The sequence below is a fragment of the Cherax quadricarinatus genome, chromosome 42 (assembly GCF_038502225.1).
Source record: "Cherax quadricarinatus isolate ZL_2023a chromosome 42, ASM3850222v1, whole genome shotgun sequence".
Taxonomy (NCBI): domain Eukaryota; kingdom Metazoa; phylum Arthropoda; class Malacostraca; order Decapoda; family Parastacidae; genus Cherax; species Cherax quadricarinatus.
Window position 1 is genome coordinate 20,862,787 of NC_091333.1, and position 11,161 is coordinate 20,873,947.

Here is an 11,161-nt window from a genome sequence, read left to right on the forward strand (position 1 = left end):
AATCTCAGCCCTACGAGTGAACACATGGTAGGGTATCCTTGGGAAGACCTGAACTAGGGAAAAGATAGGGTTGCCTTATAAGGTGAAGTGAGGAGTCAGGATTTGGTGGAGAAGTATTGTGCAGAGTAGTGCCTTATTTCTAGGCGAACATGTGAAGCTTCCCTAGAGAAGCTTCACTCTGGTGTACTCCTTGTGGAAACTATACTCTGTATTAGGCACTGGTGAACCTGGACTCGGATTTATACTGTAAATATTTATGCGTGTTCAGTTTACTGTAGGTCTCTGTCTCAGATATCTTGTATGGTATTCTCTCAGATATCCTAGCATCAGATTCCTGTCTCGTTAACTAAGTAAACTACTGTAATAATTATTAATAAAATGTTTAAGACAGTATTCACTTTTCCTATCCTTAATTTATCACTGAAGCGGCAATACCTAGTGAGTACCTAGTTAGGTGGAACTGAGTAATATCCCCCAGTACGGAGTAATGAGGCGAGGTGGAGGTAACCACTATTTCAACTCATTACTTTCCTATACTGATAGGATCCATTCCTCTCGCTCGTGAAATAACAATCGTGAGGACACGTGAAACAACACCACCTCCATTATCTTCTATGGAATATGAAGAATTAGCACTTTGGTTCATTTTTAGAGAATTGGAACCAGAATAGCAGCTACATCCCCGTGGTAACTTCTGGGTAATTTGAATGATTACAAGTAATCAGCCATTCAAAATAGCCGAAAGCTGCTCACAGTGTCAACAATATCTGTGTCTGGACACAATATACCTATATGTAATAAAATCTGAGTCTTGTCCTACAGGTGCTGTGAGCTACATGCGTAGGTTTACAGGAATTTAAGGTTGGTGATTGGTTCTCGTAGAATACCCACAAAGAAGAATGACACAGACAAGCGTACACACGACAATGATGATCTGAAACGTAATCAGTCCAGTGATGTATCACTACAACAAATGAAGTACACTGCAATAACAGAGGAAGCCAGGGGGAGCACTGATGTTATCATTATGCAGTATTAACAAAAAACACTCCTCCGTCAATAATAATGGTAGAATGAAAACTGTGCATAACAATGGTAGCAACTGTAGAACTTTGTGCGCAAGAGTGTTATGGATGAAGAAAATAAAACACCAGGCAAAATTGTCAAATATTTTTACTGGCCATTCATGCGGAAACACTGTTGTTATATAGAAGGAAGAGCATTGTTTGTCAGCTGGAGGCAAGTTTATTCAGAGACACAAGTCTGGTGAGTGATGCCATAATATACTGAATTACCCTCCACTCTACTGATACTCAGTGTAAGCGCCCTCCACTCTACTGATACTCAGTGTGAGCGCCCTCCACTACTCATACTCGGTGTGAGCGCCCTCCACTACTGATACTCAGTGTGAGCGCCCTCCACTACTGATACTCAGTGTGAGCGTCCTCCACTACTGATACTCAATGTGAGTGCCCTCCACTACTGATACTCAGTGTAAGCGCCCTCCACTACTGATACTCAGTGTGAGCGCCCTCCACTCTACTGATACTGGGTGAGATCATTAACTCAGAGTTCGGAGTACAAAATCTTTCACACTGTATATTTCTTCACAATAACTTTAAACATTCACCTCAACATTTATTACAGAAATTAACATCTTTCTATGTCTATTAATCACATTAATTTGAATATAATTGCCGAGGCTTTGATCACGGTAAGTTAGAGACTTCCTCTCTTAATGCAACTGTCCAGTGTGGACACACGCTGTTGTGGACACGTGAAATCTTGGAAATGACTTCACCCAAGCTTTTGTTAGTTTGACTTATATCTGGTATACTAGATTCTATTTCTGCCTAGTGTGGTGTGGCCTCTGTCTTTTCTAGTTAGACTAAACTATGGTCTGGGATAGACTGAATTATTTCTGATTTGATTTGCTGGTATATGTGAACAGTCTTTAACCAACTGGTCTACACACACACACACACACACACACACACTTGCACTCTGTTTACTTGGGGTCGAGTGTAAGAAAGTTGAACACACTGATGCCTATGTATCTTTACTGTTTCTGTATTACAGAACTTAGACGTTGTGCCCAATAATTGTATCTCCTACAGACTACGTGTGGGTGTACAAGATGTGTTTATCCAGTAAAGCAAGACGCACTTTACACGTATTGTTCTACCAAATTCTCAGACTAGTAGCTAGAAGTAAGATTTTCTGTTTAAGCTGCAAGTTGGCTGGCTTGCAGCAGGCACTGCTTTAGTAGCAAGCGGCAAGCATGTCTCACAGTACATCACCTTGTCATATCACCGTGGAGGAGGGGAGGGGTAAAGGGAACTAGGGAAGTTAGGAGAGGGGTACAGGTAAGGGTTAGGAAGTTAGGGAAGGGGTGGGGGAAGGTTCAACACGCCACAAGGCCACCCACTCTCCCTTTATGTCTTCCTTCTGCTTCATTAACTGCTTCACCCACAGTCTTGTTACCCACCCTCTACACCCTCCCTATTTGTACTCGCCTATTTGTGGTGCCAGGGGTCGAGTCTCAACTTCTGGCCCTGCCTCTTAATTTGCCACATGCTGCGTTTCCTTCCTCTTAGATTCGTAGGCCCTGTCATACCTATTCGACCAAGTCATTCATCTTCCTAACAATCCTGTAACATATTTGTATCTTAAATTTCCTCTCGATTATTATTATAACCAAAAAGAAGCGCTAAGCCACAAAGGCTATACAGCGCTGCAGGGTAGGGAAGGAAGCGAGAGTATCGGGCGGCAGAAGGGGGGAGGGATGATTAGTACGTTACAGAAAACAGCTGGGCAGGGGATAGTGCGGGGGTAGAGGGTAGCAAGAGATTGAGGTAGAAAGGGCTGAAGGTATCATCAGAGTTTGTGGAGTAAGTCAGTTGTTGTCAAAAAGTCAATGAGAGAGTCAGGATGAAAGGTGGGTCCATCAGCGAGAAGGGAAGGTAAAGAGATAGTAGAGCGGAGACGACGTTGGAGGTAAATTCTGCACGCTCGTTGATAAATTGGGCAGTCTAACAGAATGTGGTTGACCGATAATGGAACCTGACAATGCTCACAGAGAGGAGCAGGGCGCCTCTCCATGAGATGTCCATGAGTAAGACGAGTATGGCCAATGCGAAGGCGGGAGAGAGTAGTCTCCCAACCTCAGACACTGGTGACAAGAAGACGGCCAGTAACCTATACTCGGTTTAATAGAACAAAGTTTGTTATTGAGCAAAGCAGACCAACGTTGTTGCCAACGGGTGTGAAGGTGGGTAGCTATTACAGCAAAATAGTCCAGAAATGGAACACCTCTATATGAAATTGGTAGGTCATGTACTGCTGACCATGCAGCAGTGTCTGCCTGTTCATTGCCCTGTATGTCAACATGACCAGGGACCCAACAAAAAACAATATCTTTATGCTTGGTAGAGATACGGTGTAGCCAAAGTTGGATACGGAGAACTAGGGGTTGAGGTGTATCAAATTTCCGTATAGCCTGTAGAGCACTGAGGGAGTCTGAGACAACCACAAATGATGACACAGGAATAGCTGCGATACGAATAAGTGCTGCAAGAATGGCATACAATTCAGCAGTAAAAATGCTAGCCGAAGATAGTAAATGCCCTCACACAATGCTGTCTGGAAACACTGCTGCGAATCCAATGCCGTCAGAAGATTTAGAGCCATCTTTGTACACGGCGATGGCATGAGAGTGGAAGTGGTCAAGAATAAGAGAGCAGGAAGCCACCGTAGGCAGTTGGGCTTTCGAGCAAGGGAGTGAGAAAGAACAGACCCGAACAGCTGGAACTTCCCAGGGGGGTAGGGAAAAGTGAGATGCTACATGAACATGTAAAGGCGGTAACTGAAGGGAAGACAAGAGCGAATGTAGGAGAAGGGACAGAGCAAACAGGGGTGGCAAACAAATAAAGAATGTCTACTTATATCAGTTGAACACACTGAAAATGGAAGGATTGTGGAGATTGTGAGAGCGCACATAGTAGCGAAGGCAATGGGCATCACGGCGATCAAGCAAGGATGGAACATTCGCTTCAGCATAGAGGCTCTCAACAGGGGAAGAGCGAAAAGCACCAAGGCATAAACGTAATCCTTGGTGATGGATGGGGTTAAGGCTAGAGAGAGTAGCAGGAGAGGCCGCTGAATAGATCTGGTCACCATAATTGAGTTTTGATAAAATGAGGGCTGAATGTAGGCGAAGGAGAGTTCAACGATCAGCTCCCCATGAAAGATGAGCAAGGGTCTTAAGAAGGTTCAGCCGGCGTCTAGTGAAAGTAATTTGGTGAGTTTTGGTATGGGAAAATTTAAACCCATGCATGGTGGCCCAATTGGAAACACGGTTGACCACATGTTGGAGAGAAACTGTAATGAGGTGACAGTCAGCGCCTGCACAAGCAATAGCAAAGTCATCTACGTAGAGTGATGACCAAATATTGGGTGGAAGAACAGAGGCCAAATCATTTATAGCAAGGAGAAAAAGTGTTGTGCTTAGAACACATCCCTGAGGAACACCTTCAGCTTGGATAAAGTCCGGGGAAAGCACATTATTTATTCGAACACGGAAATGTCTGTCAGTTAAAAAGTTCTTAAGGAAAGATGGTAGATTGCCTCGGAGGCCTAAGGAGTGGGCTTGGGCCAAAATATTATACCTCCAAGTTGTGTCATATGCCTTCTCAAGGTCAAAAAATATGGCAATAACTGAGTGGTTATTCGCAAAGGCATTACGAACATATGTATCCAAATGTAGTAAGGGGTCTATGGTAGAACGGCCCTTACGAAAGTCATATTGACGAGTGGAGAGACTGTTGTGTGTCTCTAAATACCACATTAAACGTCTATTTACCAGATGTTCCATCACTTTGCAAACTGCACTGGTAAGAGCGATGGGACGATAGTGGGAGGCTTCATGTCCTGTAGTACCCGGTTTGCGGAAAGGGAGAACAATGGCAGATTTCCACAGCTGTGGAAGAACTCCTTGTGACCAAATAAGATTGAAAAGGCGTAAGAGGACTGTAAGGGCTGACTGCTGTAAATGTTGTAACATACAAATATGAATGTCATCGGGCCCAGCTGTCGATGATCGGCAAGCTGAGAGTGTTGCCTCCAGTTCCTGAAGTGTAAAAGGCACATTATACTGTTGTTCTCTGAGAGAAGAAAAGTCCAAGGGTGCTAACTCTCTGGCAGACTTTGAGGAAAGAAACGAGGGGCAGAGATGGAGCCCCAGAGAAATATGGACCAGATGATTGCCAATTTCAATGGCAACATCTAGAGGGTTTGCTATATCAACACCGGCAACCTGCAGAACAGGAGCCAGGTCAGGAGAATATTTACCACTCAGTTTCCATACTTTTTTCCAGACTGCACTCATAGAGGAAGCAGACATAATCTCACCAGCAAGTGTGTTTAGCATCACGGATGACACGGCGAGCAATTGCACGCTTCTGCTTAAAATCAAGAAGTCTCTCCGTGGTTCTATTATACCGGTACCTGCCCCACGCAGCACGTTTCAAACGTACTGCACGAGCACAAGCAGGAGACCACCAAGGCATGCATTTCTGAGAATGCCTGCCCGAGGCTTGGGGAATAGAATGAGAAGCTGTGGTTAAAACTGAGGACGAGAAGAGGTGTAAAAGCTCATCAATGGAGGACGAAGAAGGAACCTCACTAAAAACAGTTAGTTGTGAGTAAAGGTCCCAATTTGCCTGATCAAATTGCCAGCGTGGGTTACGAAGAGGTGGTGAATATGAAGGGGAAGTAAGAATGATTGGAAAATGATCACTGTCATGTAAATCCAGGAGAACAGACCAGGTGAAGTCTAGTGCAGCAGAGGAAGAGCAGACTGAGAGATCAATGCAAGAGAGTGTATGAGTACAAGGATCAAAATGGGTGCGAGTACCTGTATTTTAAACATGGAGGGGGTGGGAAGCAAGAAAAGCCTCTAGCTGAATGCCACGGGAATCACAGTGAGACTCCCCCAGAGGAAATGATGGGCATTAAAATCGCCAAGTAACAGAAGTGATGGCGGTAATGACGAAACAAGAAAGGCAATATCCGGAATAGATAATGCTCGAGAAGGAGAGAGATACCATCTATGTATGTGGATATGGGCTGCTGTGTAATGCAGCGAAGTACGAACAAATAGCTGATGGTATGGAATATCAGTGCGTAGAAGAAGGGCACTTTCATTCAAGGTCCCATCAGGAAAAGGATCCGAAGAATACAATAAATTATAGCCTGAGATAGGACAGATAACAGCAGAGTGTAATTTTGGTTCTTGTAAGCAAACACCAACAGGGGAAAATTGGGAAAGCAACATCTGAAGCTCACCCCAATTACCCCTGAGGCCGCGAATATTCCACTGTAAATAGGCCGTGATTGGTAACAATAAAGATACTAGAAAGCCGCAGGGAAGGGTACCTACGGACTAGAGGGGTTAGAAAAGTCCACATGCAGTGGCAGCAGAAAACGTTCAAGCAGTGAAGGAACGGTGCACTGTGAAGAAAGGAGTTGTGCAGATGGAGAAGAGGAAAGAGAAAGAACAGAGGGTGGATCAGTGTCCATTGATGGTTTGGTCTCTGCAATATATTCAAAGATTGCTTCAAGTGTTTCGGAGTTCAGAGACGTCGTATGGGAGACAATATCGGAGATGGAAGGAGGAGGAGATTGAGTAAAGATAGGAACTGTAATGGACTGTACCAAGGTAGGGGGGGGCAAAAGGGTGGAGGGAACTGGAGAAGTGTGGGAGGGGACAGAAGAGGTAGAAACCTGGGAGGTGGCAGAAGAGGAAGAAACTTGGGAGGGGACAGGGAAGGAAGGCACAGTATGAGGAGGATGAACCTCCACACTTGTAACAGAGCCAGTGAAAGGGGAAGACCCAGGTACAGAGACCGGGAAGGTAAAAGGTGGAGGTGGATGAAGGGAAGGAGGGGTTAAAGGAGATTTTCTGGACTTCTGAGAAGTAGAGGGACGATTGGGAGGTGTCGTATGAGGTTTTGTCGATACCGGGGTTTGTGAGGGATAACACGAAGAAGACGAACAGACTGAGGTGTTGAAGTAGGGACGTCTGGGCCCAGGACAGCAAAAGAATTAGATACAGGAGTGACTATGGGACTAGCAACTGCAGAGGAGGCTGCAGAAGATGGGACCCCAGAAGTGGGGGGACGTTTTGAAACACGAGAATAAGAAACACGGGGTAGTCTCCCTTGGAGGCGGAGATGAGAAACTGCCATAGCATAAGGGAGACCTTCTGCCTCTTCGAGGTAACGAATTTCTCGCTCATTTAAGTAGACCTGGCAACGGCGAGAGTACGAAGGGTGAGCCTCATGACAATTAAGGCAAGAGGGAGGTCGACTGCAAGACGTATTAGAATGGTCATCGGCACCACAGACTGGGCATTTGGCTATAGATCTGCAATATTTTGCTGGGTGGCTAAATTGTCAGCAATTCCTACACTGTTGTGGTGTAGGGATCACCTTCTGAACTTGTAACCGATGTCCTGCTACATAAACAGAGGATGGGAGTTCATGGCTGTTAAAAGTTAAACGAGACACATTGCAAGGGTATCGTCTTTGCCGGCGGGCAGGAAGAACATAAGTGTCTACTTTGAGAATTGGGAGATCTTGGAGTTCCAGCTGTTCGAGAATGTCATTGCCACATGTCTGGAAATTCTGTTGGACTATGGTATGGGGCAGAATAACAGTACCACTACAAGAATTGAGGGAATGATGTTTTTCGATAGTGATAGGAATAGTATCGATATGAAAAAGAAGAGAAAGATTATGAGCTTGGGTAGAATTCTGGACTGTGATGATTCACGTACCACTCTTAAGAGCATGAAAGAAAATATCTCTACCAATGTGGCGTAGGAGCGCTTTGCCAATAATATGGTTGGAAAGATAGGCAGTAGAAGAAGTCGGTCTTAAAGTAAAGAATTTAGTCCATTGTGTGATCCGAAACTGAGTGTGGAGAGGGAGAGAGGGAGTGCATGACGTGTCAGTCTTTTCCGAGTAGAATGGGAAGATAATGAAGTAACATCATCAGGAGACTGTCGCTGGCGTTTAGAAGTGGGACCAGAGTTGGTCCGACGTGGGACGGGTTGGCGATTCGAAAATCGCTGCACCATAGAGGGAGAGACCGGAAGCATAGTCAAAGGAGAGCGGAGGTCAGACAAATCAAAGGAGTCAGTCGAAGCCCCGGCACCTGAAGCGGGTGACAAAACAGCACCAGCAAGAGGTACAGGGGCCTTAGGAGTGTCCGAAGAGTGGCCAAAAGATGAGGCGAGGTCAGAACGGGGTGCGGTAACAATAAGGGGCCTGGGGGTAGCAGGGTCATGGATCGGTTACTCCATGGTTAGATTACTTCTTTCTTTTTGTTTTTAAGAAAAAAAAATAAAAAAAATAAAAAAGAATAAAAAAAAGGGGGACCAGGGAGGGATAGTTCCAAGGAGGAATGAAAGGGCCAGAAATCTTCCTCCGTGCCCAAGAGGACCTCAGCACCGCAAGGAGCGCAGATGCAGCATGGAACCTGTGCCATACCCTACCCTTCATGCCAGTAAACCAGCAATCCGGGATAGCAACCTCACATCTGCCGAGCTACCTCAGTGGACAAAAGACAGGGCGGCCGGATATCTGCCACAAAGCATACCTCCTTCGGCCATCACCCCTGGAATCTGAAAGGTGGCTTCCAGAGACACCAGTCACCCGAAAGACACCCAAAGCCACCCTCCGGGATACCGGAGAGGGATCGGGACATCCCCAGGCGATCCAGATTCCACGGCAAACTACGCCACCGCCAAGAACCTCAACGGAATGGGATGGACCCTGGTACCCTTTTCCCTACCTAAGAACTAGCATGCCTGTGGGAAAAATCCCAAGGGTCAAAAGGGAGGGGTGGGGAGGAGGAGGAGGAAAGGAAAAAGGAGAGGATGGGGAGGAAAGGAAAAAGGAGAGGATGGGGAGGATGGGATAGGGAAGGGGGGATTGGGGGGTAATTAGGTTCGGTCTGAGGAAGGAGACCAACAGGTCTAATTCCTCAGACCAAGAGCCTCTTCACCACGCCAAGGAGCCCCCCTTTGAAGAGGCCCGCCTCTCAAACAATCAATGCCTGTCCATCCTATCAAGTCCATTAGTATTCTTCTATCCACTGAGACTAGTCTTGTTGAATATCTGTGCACTTTCTCCAGTCCCTTAACATAACTGGTCTGGTGAGGGTTCCATGCTGGTGCTTCAAACTCCTAGATGGGCCTGACATATGTCGTATATAGGGCCGTGAATGACTCTTTGTTGAGGTTCCTTTAAGCCAGTCTTTGATTAGCCAAACAAGCATTCAGTGGAGGAGTTGCTAGGTTGCTGTGTGCTGCTGGCTATGTGCTCGGCATCATGCTTACCTCCAAGCTCTTGTTCCTTGAATTAGATTTGCAAGCTCTATTCTATAAATCCATGCTCAATTTCAGGTCTTCTTAAGCTTTACACTCTCTGGCCTTCTTAAGCTTTACAGTCTCCAGCCTTCTTAAGCTTTAGTCTTTCTGGTATCAAGGTTTACAGTCTCCGGTCTCAAGCTTTCCGGTCTTAGGCTTTACGGTCCTACTGACTCATCTACTCTCACTCTTGTGTTTCCTTCAAACGTTACCTAAGCAAAAAAATTCTTCAATGATACTTCCTCAAGTCTCTCTCCATGTTCGTGGTCCCCCATGGGAGTCCCAGGTCTCACAGTCAAAGGTGGACACCTCCTAGCATTAGGAGTTTAGTTTGCTTCTTCTTCTTCCTGCTCTCTCAGCCAGTTTCCGGTAACTGGATAACTACTCTGTGTCTTTGTCCTCCTATTTAGTGGAGTATATATTTCTAGCACTATTACCCCTGTCTCTCCAGACATCACATTACCTGTTTGATAAAAGGACACATGTGCAACTAATGTGAACTTTTGTTGTTGTCACAACAAAATGTTAAATTAGTTGCAAGTGTGTCCTTGTACATGACATACCGTTGGTAATTCTACCAACATTATCACCAACATCGCATGACCTACTGTATAGTCCTTGGCATGTGGAGCTTCAAGACTTTTGAGCATCACTGCTACTACAAAAACCTTCATTTCTTCCCATATACATCGCTATATACTTGCAGAGTGTCACAAGCTACTAGGAATATCACCCTCTGCTGTCAACTGCAGTAGTCGTACTGTGGTACCCCACTTGTACTCTATGGCTGGGCAAAACCAAGACTAGCCACTACCAAGGCTAACCATCACTAAGGTTAGCTACTATCAAGGCTAGCCACTACCTAGACTAGCTACCACCCTGGCTAGTCACTACCCAGACTAGCCACCAGTATATAGCACACACAAAGACTCGCTAACACTATCATAAAATTCAATATTAGACCTTGCTGATGATGTCAGCAGTAGCAGCAGGCAGCAACAGTGTGTTGTTAATGCTGTCAGCAGTAGCAGCAGGCAGCAACAGCGTGTTGTCAATGCTGTCAGCATCAGCAGCAGGCAGCCACAGCGTGTTAATGCCGTCAGCATCAGCAGTAGGCAGCCACAGTGTGTTGTTAATGCTGTTAGTAGTAGCAGCAGGCAGCAACAGTGAGCTCTTAATGCTGTTAGCAGTAGCAGCAGGCAGCAACTGTGTGTTGTTAATGCTGTCAACAGCAGCAGTGTTGTTAATGTTGTCAGCATTAACAACACTGGATGAAAAACTTAAGATACAGGAGGAAATAACAAAGAAAGTACTCCAGTAGATTAAAAAGTATCTCAAGTAAAGGAAGTAAAGAGTGATTATAAGGAAAGAAACGCCAGAATGGGGAAGAATAATTAGCGGGGTTCCGAAAGGATCCTTATTAGAAGCAGCAATGTTTTTGGGATTTATTCAAATATATTTCTTTTGCTGATGATGTAAAACAAATCAGAAAAAATGAGGACAATAAAACTCACCAAAGGGATTTGTACAAACTGCAAGAGTGGTCAAATAAGTGATTACTTGAACTGAACCCCAGTAAATACACGGTCATGAAGATTGGGAAAGAAACAGAAAGACAGGAAACAGGGTATATACTAGGAAGGGGGGCAGAGGCTGCAGACCCCACTCAAAGAGGAAGACCTAGGGGTAAGCATAATACCCATAACAATGCCAGAGGCTCACATCAGC